This window comes from Hemitrygon akajei, chromosome 30 (genome assembly GCF_048418815.1).
Source record: "Hemitrygon akajei chromosome 30, sHemAka1.3, whole genome shotgun sequence".
In the NCBI taxonomy this organism is placed as follows: Eukaryota; Metazoa; Chordata; class Chondrichthyes; order Myliobatiformes; family Dasyatidae; genus Hemitrygon; species Hemitrygon akajei.
This window is the reverse complement of record NC_133153.1, coordinates 31,621,621-31,632,362: the sequence shown is the minus strand read 5'-3', so window position 1 is coordinate 31,632,362 and position 10,742 is coordinate 31,621,621.

Sequence of the window (10,742 nt, the reverse complement as noted above, 5' to 3'; positions counted from 1 at the left end):
GTTACACTCAGCCAGTGTGACAAAAAATGAAATACTGTAAACAATTGTTCTCAGTGTTCTCCAGGCTTTCTGCTTTGAATCACAATCCAGTGAATCCTGTTGAGGGGGAAACAGTGAGTGGGTAGGATGTGGTAGGGAGTAGGAGACTCAGCAATAACCCACCTCTGCTACAAAGGGAAAAATTATAAATTTAAGCCAACATAGCCACAGTCCATGATGAAGGATGGTTCTGCCAGAAATAATAACCATTCTTGTAAACTAACTGCCTCTCCTCCAGTTGGAAAACAAATTGGCTCTTCACCACCCCAGTGCAAGTTTTTATTCACTATCTAACCATATTTAATTTCACCTCGAAAATTCTGCCTCAGTTTCCAGAATAGTTCTTTGAATGACATAGCTTTAATTCCAGGGGATGTGGACAAACTGGAACTATTGACTCCTGAACCTGATGAGCCCAGTTAACAAACACTCAGTGGCCACTTTAATAAGGTACCACTTGTATCTAATAAAGTGGCCACTGAATGTATGTTCATGGTCTTCTGCTACAGCAGCCTCCCCACTTCAAGATTCAACATGTTGTGCTACTAGAGATGCTCTTCTGCACACCATGGTTACAACACGTGATTATTTGAGTTACTGTCACCTTCCTGTCAGCTTGAACCAGTCTGGCCGTTCTCCTCTGGCTTCTCTCATTAGCAGGGCATCTTTGCCCACAGAACTGCCACCCACTGGATGTTTTTTTTTGTTTATTTGCAACTTTGTCTGTAAACTCTGTTCTGAATGAAAATATTAGGAGATCAGTAGTTTCTGAGATATTCAAACCACACCTTCAGGCACCACCAAGCATTACAAGGTTGAAGTCATTTGGTTTCTTTCCCACTCTGATGTTTGGTCTGAACAACTGAACCTCTTGACCATGTCTGCATGCTTTTATGCATTGAGTTGCTGCCATGTGATTGGCTGATTATATATTTGTATTAACAAGCTGTTATACAGGTGCACCTAATAAAGTGCCCATTGAGTGTAAAATACAAGTAATTCCTATCCCATTCCCTCTATTCTGTGGAAGAGACCCTACAAACCATTACATTATTGTGCATTTCCATCGTATCGTGGGTCAATATTATGGTCATTGACAATGCTAAGAGCCTGGTGTACATAGCGCTCCTGATAAATATCTCTAATGGGTCGAAGAGAGTCCCCGATGATCCTTTCAGCAATCCTTTCAATCCTTCATAGGGCCTTGCAGTCAGATGCCTTGCAATTGGAAATGCAGCTGGTCAGGACACTCCCAGTGGTGCTCCTGCAAAAATTGGTTCAAATGGGGAAGGTCAAGATGGCAACAGCGAACAATGATTCCTTGGGTGACATCTTCCAGTTAGCCAATCTCTTCAATTATTTCACTTTCTCCACGTCTTCCGCTTGTTCTTTTTGTCTTGGTAGTGTTAGGGAAACTCTTGGAGCCTGTGATGCGCAGTTTGGAATTTGACGGAATGATCTAGCGCTGTGCTGTGTCTGATGAGCTGCCTCGTGAAGGTGACCAGAGACAGGGACCCGAAGAGGACCGAGAGAGCGAGCGGCCTCATGGAGAAGAACAGAAGGGGTCATGAATAACTCCATTTCAAGGCACTGAGGAAGATTCGAGCATCGAGGTGAATGCAGAGGTCAACGGTCGCTCTCAACAGAGGCCACAGGTTCATGCTTGGACCTGACATGGTGGTCGCTCTTCACTGGAGGTCTGAGTTCATGCGGCTGCGCTCCTCGTAAGCTGATGGAAGGATGGTTTCGATATTCTGAGATTTACATGATCATAAGACTATACTTTCTATTAGTTTCCTTCAGCTTTCAGTGTTTTCTTTCTTATTGTTGATTGGCGGAGGGCAATGTGTTGCTTTTTATGCGAGAGAAAAGTTGGGAGTTTGGAGTCTGATGTGGGTGTTCTTCCTGTGTGGACGAATCTGTTAGGTTTTGTGTGTGAGAAAGGGGTTTGCCATTTGATGTTATTTCCACTGTTCTTTTTTCTGTGAGGGAGGGGTCTTGGGATTTGATAATTTTGTCACTGTTTTTTTCTGTGAGGGAGGAGGCTGGGGATTTGATGTTATCGTCACTATTTTTTTGCGAAAGGGGTTGGGGTTTGTGGTTTTTGGGGGGTGGTCAATCTTCTTTTGTGTGGGGGTGGGGGATTGAGGGGTTTGTGAGTTTTGTTTCTTTTTCTTTTTTGTGTCGGGGGTGGGGTGATGGCTTTTAAACAACTCCCCTGGTTTTTCCAGTATTTCATGGCTACCTGGAGAAGACGAACATCAGAGTTGTAATGTATGTGCATACTTTGACAAGAAAATAAACCTTGGAACCTTTTTGAACCTTTGGGAATGGGAGTCTCACCCACCTCAGAATGTGGGGACGCTGCTGTGCTTTCTTGACCACAGAGGTGGTATTGAGGGACCGGCATTGATGTGAACCGTGCACACAGCCAATCCTGCGATTATGCGCTTAGTAGGAGTCCATAGATAACAAAGACTTACTGTACTAATGATTGAACCAGCCTGCCAAATCAACAAGCTGCCAGGTTATTGCAATTTTACTGTATTAGGAATGTTTAAAAGAGTAAAATCCCAAATTATTGTATTTTTCTTGTTATATGCACCATCTACTTTCTTGATTTATACTTGTATAAATACCTTTACAGTTTGGGCACCTAAGACAATTCACAAATGTGTTTTCTGATCCTTGCTGTTCCTTAGCTCGACCCTAGCTGGTTCTACTTGGAGAAACACACAAATTTAGAATGTTTGTATGCTTCAGTCTGTTCTGACAAACAAGCTGAAACTCTGTTTTCCACAGGCCACTTAAACCTACCAGGGCTCGACTTCCTGTTCCCTTTAACTCATCAGGTTTAGTGCAACATTTTTGCAACATGTAAAAATTTCCAAACTAAAATCCTTTTGCTCCTCTGCCTTTCTCATACCCTTCATTACTAAGGACACCATTCTCTCCTCTTAAATTTTGGAATAGGTATAAAGTGGATTATGATGGAATAGTTAATTCCCAGCCTTGGTCACTTTAGAATCACATTTTCCTAATAGCTCCAAGACTTGGCTTCTGTGTACTTTTAATTAATCTATGCTGTTATGAATGCTATATGTGTTCAGATAAAGAGCTTTTAATTTTGTGCTTTTATCTTTTCTTTCTAACTCTTAATTATGTTCTCACACTTCCTGATAGACCCCGCTTATCATTAATACTTGCGTTATCCTGCACATCTTCTCATCTACTTTCTGAAGTTTATATCAGGTTCTAGCATCGCCTGTCGGCCTTTCAGTCTTAACTGGCATAAATACAGAGTTATACCTCTGGCCCTCACTCACAGAACCCCCTTACTCAATAGCCATACACTAAGGCACTACATGTTGTGCAAAAACATATTGTGCCTCAGCAGAATCTAGAAGATTTATATTCTTAGGTTTTACTAGTTTTAATCAGCTGACTTCAGTTAACCAGTTCCAGCTGGTCATCTATTGATGAATAAAGCCTTGTTATTTACAATTATATGAAGCATCACAGATGTAATACCATAAAAGAGAATCTGATAAACAGTTAAATATTTAAAATGAACTGAGGATCTAAAATACTAATTCTTCAAAACATTAAAATGGATTAAACTCTATATTTCCCAGAAACATAACTCACCAATTCAATTAACTGCTTTTCTCTGTAAGGGCAAATACCTTTAAAATTGGACATTGTGTGCCCTCTAGAGGATTTCCAGAGAAAGGATTCAATTTGATTTTACAATTTAAGTGCAGCACATTTTGACAATAGCCCCTTTTCCATATAGACTACTGTGCCCGCTAAGCTGCGCAGGGGCGCGGCCACACCGTAACTGAAATGCTCCCGCTCACATATTCTTTGTTGCCGCACAGCCGGAATTGCCTTTTATATAATGCTTTATGAAAGTGCCACACAATTTTCAGGCCGTGTAAAAATTTCCTGCTCAGAGCAATGGTTGGTCTGTGTAGCTGTAAAATAAATCAGACGGAACATTGCTATAGACCTACCCAAGGTCAGATTCAATGCTTGCTTCCCTTCCAGCTCATATAGATCACTGTCATCCGTTGCCACTTCCATAAAGCAAAAAGACCAAGTTTAAAACAGGACACTGGTCTCTAAATTCCAGACTTTGACCTTCATACCTCATCTCTATTTTTGGAAATATTCTGATCTTTTTACCCATTGTAATCTACGCCAATTTTTCTTTTCTTATGCTGTCACTTACAAATTTTCCCTCCAAACCATAAGACTTTAAAAAAAAAACACAAACTCAGCCTTACTTAGCGATGACAAACCAGAGCAAATCTACAGATGCTGGAAGTCTGAGCCACACACACAAAATGCTGGAGGAACTCAGCAGTCCAGGAGGCATCCATGGAAGAAAAGTACAGTCAACGTTTTGGGCTGAAACCCTTCAGCAGGTCCGATGATCCCTTCTCACGTCTTCAACCCTCCTCCTCCTCCTCCTTGTCCCCCCACCCTGGTCTTTTGCCTGCTCTGGACCTTTTCATTGTCAACTGCTGATGGGACATCAACCGTCTAGACTTCAACTCTCCTATTCCAACCTCACTCCTTCCAAACACTCAGCTCTCCACTCCCTCCGCACCAATCCTAACCCCACCATCAAACCCACAGACAAGGGAAGTGCTGTAGTAGTTTGGCATACTGAACTCTTGCTGAGGATCAGCATTATTTTTCACTTATCTATGACTGCAATTAACTTAGTTTTTTCCGCTGTTATGGATGACACTGTAAACCTGCATCTCCATTTTTGGGGCACTTAACAGTATCTCGGTGCAATAATATACATATGTCAGAATTTCCAATATAGACAGAAGCCTGCCCAACTGATTCATCCCGGCATGTGCTAATAAGCTACATTACTGCACTTGCAGCAAACAGGAAGATTCAACAACAGGCAGTCAAAACTGCCCAATGCATCACCGGCACCAGCCTACCACCCCCCCATCAAGGACATATATACAGGAAGGTCCATGTAAAGGGCCAATAACATCATGAAGGCTCCCTCCCACCCTGCTCATAGACTGATTGTCCCCTTCCCATCAGGCAGGAGGCTACGTAGCATCCATGTCAGGACCACCAGACTCAAATAACAGTTACTTTTGCCAAGTAGTAAGGCTGTTCAATACCTCCACCCACTAATCCACCGTTCCTCGCCCCCAACCACCACTACTTTATCATTTCCTGTCAGTCACTTTATATACAGACACTCCTGTGCTAGGCGTCACTTTATGGACATACAATCAATCTATGTATATAAGCTATTTTACATATTTTATCTTACTGTTTTTTTTGTGCTGCATTGGATCCAAAGCAACAATTCTTTGTTCTCTGTTTCACTTGTGCACTGGAAATGACATTAAATGATCTTGAATCACAACAGCCTTCTCCAATTATCTAGGTATATTTTATGAAAGGCATTCTGAACAAAGTGACAAACCAAGGGTAATTAAGTTACAAGAGTAATCAACCCTTTAAGGAGTGAAGAAAAATGTAGAAAAAAAATCTAAGCATTTTAAACTAAGTTGACCCATTCTATATATCAGTTTGCTCAAATGAGGCCAACTTATTCAAATTGTTAGTAGTAAAAAGATAAATATGAGCTCAGTGTAACTTTTGGTACATGACACAAAGTTTAAAAACTGAATCTTGTTTAGAGATGAGGGACATCTGGTGGTATGATGAAGAACACACTGTATAGGAAATATACTTCTACACTGACTTGACCTGTAAGGAGCAATGATGTAAATGTAATGATTGTCAGGAAGACAATTGGTTATTATAGATCAAGACCTATCATTAGAAATGAAGTTCAAAATAAATGCTATTATCAGAGTACATATATGTCATCACATACAACACTGAGATTCTTTTTCCTGATGGCATATTCAGCAAATATTTAGAATAGTAACTGTAAAAGGATCAGTGATAGATCAACTAGAGTATAGAAATCAACAAACTGTGCAAATGCAAATAGATAACTAAATAATAATAAATAATGAGAGCATGAAATAACATGCGAGTTCTTAGAGTAAGATCATTGGCTGTGAGAACATCTCAGTAAATGAGTGCAATTATCCCCTTTTGTTCAAGAGCCTGATGGTTGAGGGGTAGTAACTATTCTCAAACCTGGTGGAGTGAGTCCTGAGGCTCTTGTACCTTTTGACAGCAGCAAGAAAAGAGCATGGCCTAGTTGGGCAGGATCTTTGAAGATGGGTGCTGTTTTCCTACGACAGCATTTCCTGTAGATGTGCTCAATGGTTGGAAGGGCTTTACCCATGATGTGCTGGGCTAAATCCACCACCTTTTGTAGGATTTTCCATTCAAGGGCATTGGTGTTTCCATACTGGGTCTTGATGCAACCAGTCTGTACAATCTCCACTACACATCTATAGAAGTTTGTCAAAGTTTTTGATGTCATGCCAAATCTCCACAGGAAATAGAGGCGCTGCTGTGCTTTCTTTGCAACTATATTTATATGATGGGTCCAGGACAGATCCTCAAGATAGTAACACCCATGAATTTAAAGTTACTGATCCTCTCCACCTCTGATACTCCTATAAGGATTGGCTTATGCACCTCTGGTTTCCCTTTTCTGAAGTCTAGTTTCTTGATCTTACTGACATTGAGTGAGAGGTTGTTGCTATAAAACCCCTCAGGCAAATTTTCAGTCTCCCTCCTGTATGCTGATTTATCACCTCCTTTGATACAGCCTGCGATAGTGCTGTCATCGGAAAACTTGAATATGGTGTTGGAGCTGTACCTAGCCACAAGGTCATAGGTGTAAAGTGAGTCAAGCAGGAGGCTAAACACACAGCCCTGTGGTGTACAAATAGCTAGTCGTCTCAGGGCCGCTTTATTTGATAAAGTATCTTAACAGAGAACACCACTACTCCATCTCTGTAAACACTGCAGATTTTCACCATTTACCATTAGCCCTCAGGCTATTTGTACAACATTGATTCAAATGAATACATACTCCACAAAAAGGGTGGTAGGGTGGAGATATGTCTCGACCGAAGGCAGTAAGGCACTCCTTCCCTCCGCTAGACTGCAGGGCAAGGTGCAGCACCTGCTTATCCGCAATCAGGGTCACGTGAAGCGATGGGAGCAGGTTGTGGATGGTCGTATGAACAACTGGTGCATATCACAAGTTCTGGTTATGCGACCACTGACACCAGGCAAGCAATCTTTGAAGAGAATTGATAATGGCTGGTGTCACCCATCTTATAAAGACAACACGCAGGAGGCAATGGCAAACCACTTCTAGTGTGCAGGTGAATGTAGCAGGAAGGAAACAGTTAACAAATGTGGAGAAAATTTCAATGGGATTAGTAGTAAAATAATGCTCTATAATTGGAGCAAAAAGCCTTTTTCTGTGGTCTATGCCTCCATTGTTAAAAATCCCAAACCAGATTTCTGTAATGTGCAGGATATTACCTTGTATTTGCATGCATTCCAAACCAAGCAACAGTCCCCTTGATAATCAAGATTGATTAGCAAGTACTTGTCTGTAAGTGCCAAGCAATTTGCAACACAGCGCCAGGCTAGGTCATTTCATGGAAAAACATTAGATGTTGGCAGAGTCCTAGACACATCCAGAAACTATGGTTTTGAATTAGAACCAAATGCTGTTTTTTTATTATATGGACTAACTCTAACCTCAGGCTTGGGCAAGTGTTATGAAGGTTTGTACAAGTGTTTAAAGAAGTGGATGAAACTGCACATAATGGCCAAATGTCAGTACTGTTCATTTTTAATTAAATAATTGACATTAGTATAACCAACTGTAACCCCCTTTCTATGTATAGTAATAATTGTGGAAATTGCACAGGACACTCAAATTTCTTCAAAGAATGCATCAAGTGCTAGAATCATCTCATTTTTGCTCTCAAGACAATAAGGAATGCTGCTTCAACTAACAGGCCACCAAAATTATTAGCCACTCACTTCATGATGCATTTCTTGCAGGACTGTGCTGTGCATAGAACAACTGTGCATTCCAAAGCCAATGATCTTTATGACTTGCACTGAAGCAGGTTAATTATAGCTCCCAATATGGATGGCTCTAAAATCGATAAGGGATTTTGCCAAGGTAAATTACAGAAATAAAGGTTGCAGATTGAAGATAGTCACAGGGCGAAGATAAAAATCACAGGGAAATCATCACAATTCCACTTCTATATTTTGCAAAATCCTCAATACCTTTTAAAAAGGGGGAGTGAAAACGAGACAATGGAGGGGACACGTAAATAGTAAACATAAGAAATTTTGAAATCCAGAGCAACACACAAAAATGCTGGAGGGACTCAGAAGGTCAGGCAGCATGTATGGAGCCAAGACCCAGGATTGGAAAGGAAGGTGGGAAGAAGACAGAATGTAAATACTTGTAAATTCTAAACACAAGACATTCAGCAGATGTTGGAAATCCAGGTCAACACACACAAAAAACTGGAGAAACTCAACAAGCCCGCTAGCATCTATCGACATGAATAAACAGTCAACATTTTGGAAAGATGGAAGACACTGGAATAAAAAGATGGGGGTAGGGGAAGGAGTACAAGCTAGGTGATAGGTGAAAGGGAAAGGTAAAGGGTTGGAGAAGCATGAATCTGACAGTAGAGGGCACCATGGGGAGGTAGTAAGCAGGAAAGGAAATAAGGCAAGAGGCCAGAGTGGGGAATAGAAGAGGGAAAGGGGAGGAGAAAAATAATATACCAAAAGGAGAAATTGATGTCTATGCCGTCAGGGTGGATGCTACCTAGATGATATATGAGATGTTGCTTCTCCACGCTGATAGTGGCCTCATCATGGCCAAAGAGGACACCACAAAATCAACATGTCAAAATGGGAATGGGGATAGGAATTAAAATGGTTGGGCAGGGAAATTCCACTTCTGGCAAATTGAGCAGAGGTCCTCGACACTCAGCCCCAAATTTATGTTGGCTGTCACTATTGTAGAAAAGGCAGCATTGGGAGCACTGGATACAATAGACAACCCCAAAAAGAGTTGCAGGTGAAGTATTGCCTCAGCTGGTAGGACTACTTGGGGCCTTGAATGAAGATGAATGGTCAGGTGCAGCATTTCCCCTCACTTGCAGGGACACAAACCAGGAAGATTAGTGGGGAGGGACAAATGGACAAAGGAATCTCGAAGGGAGTGATCCCTGAGGAAACTGGGGAGAGTGGAAATATGTTTGCTGGTAGGATCGCATTGAAGATGGCAAAAGAGGATGTGTTGGGTGCAGAGGCTCATGGGGTGGCAGCTGAGAACACAAACTTCTTCCTTGTTAAGGCCGCTGGAAGTGGCGAGTGTGGATGTCCAGTAAATGGAGGAGATGCAGGTGAGGGCAGCATCAGCGGTGGAGGAAGGGAAACACTGTTCTTTAAAAGCACATCTCTGAAGTCCTGGAAAGGAAATCCTCATCCTGGGAACAGATACAGTGAAGATGAAGGAACAGTGAAAAGGGACCAGGGTGGGAAGAGGTATAGTCATTAATGTAGCACAGAAAGCACTGGGGAGCATCACCAGGGAAGGCTTGGAACATGGATTGTTCAAGTAGCCTACAAAAAGGCAGGCTTAGTTAGAGCCTGTGGCCACCCCTAGAGCCTGGTGAAAGTGGGAGAAATTGTTTAGGGTGAAGACCCAGATTTGCCAGGCAGAGGAAAGCAACTGGTTAGGGTTTTTTTGGTCAAGAAAGAAGCAGAGAACTTTAAGATAGTCTTGATAGGGGATGCAAGTGTATAGGCATGGTGAAATGAGGTGGTCAGGGCTAGGGAATTGAAAGTTAAGTTCAAGAGCATGTGAACTGTCACAGATTAAGTGGGAAGGGTCTGAACCAAGGGGGATAGAGGTATGTGGACATATCAGTGTGGCAGGAGGAGGTAGAGACAATGGGCCTACCTGGACAGTCCAGTTTGTGTATCTTGGGTAGGAGGCAGAAACTACTAGTGCAGGGTAAGGGAACTATGAGTTTGACGGCAGAGGATGGGAGATCTTGAGAGTTGATGAGGTTAGTGATGGTGCAAGGGACAGTGGTTTGATGGTTCGGGGTTGGGTCCTTTTCAAGGGGTAAGTGAGAGGAGGTGCCTAAGAGTTGCCATCTGGCGTCAGCAAGGTCAGTCAGTCACACTACAACTGCAACCTCTTTATCTGCAGGTTTGATGATGGTTGGATTGGTGTGGAAAGAGTGAAGGAGCAATGGATTCAGAGGGGGTAAGGTTCGAGGAAGAAAACGAGTGCGTAAGTCAAGCCCGTTAATGTCTCATCAGCAGTTAGAAAAGATCCAGAACAGGCAGACAATCAGAGTGGGGTGTCCAAGAGGAGCAAGGGTGGAGACAGAGGTCATCAGTGTGTCACGGGAAACTCTGGCCAAAGTGGGCTTGAAGACAGGGGAAGAGCTCAGTGTCATGGTGGGAGCAGAACCCACTGAGGTGTGGGAAAGGGGAACAAAGGCAAGACCCTTGCTGAGAACAGAACGTTCTACTTTAGAGAGAAGATCAGAGGGCGGAGGACATGAAGCTCAGATTAAAGCTGGGATCAGAGGGTGTAGGAGTAAAATAGTGATTATTTCAAAAAAGGTAATAGGCATCAAATACACTTGTGTCAGATTTGTGATTTCAGTAACAAACTTAAATTTCTAAGCCATTTCAAACTTAATTTCTAGTATATA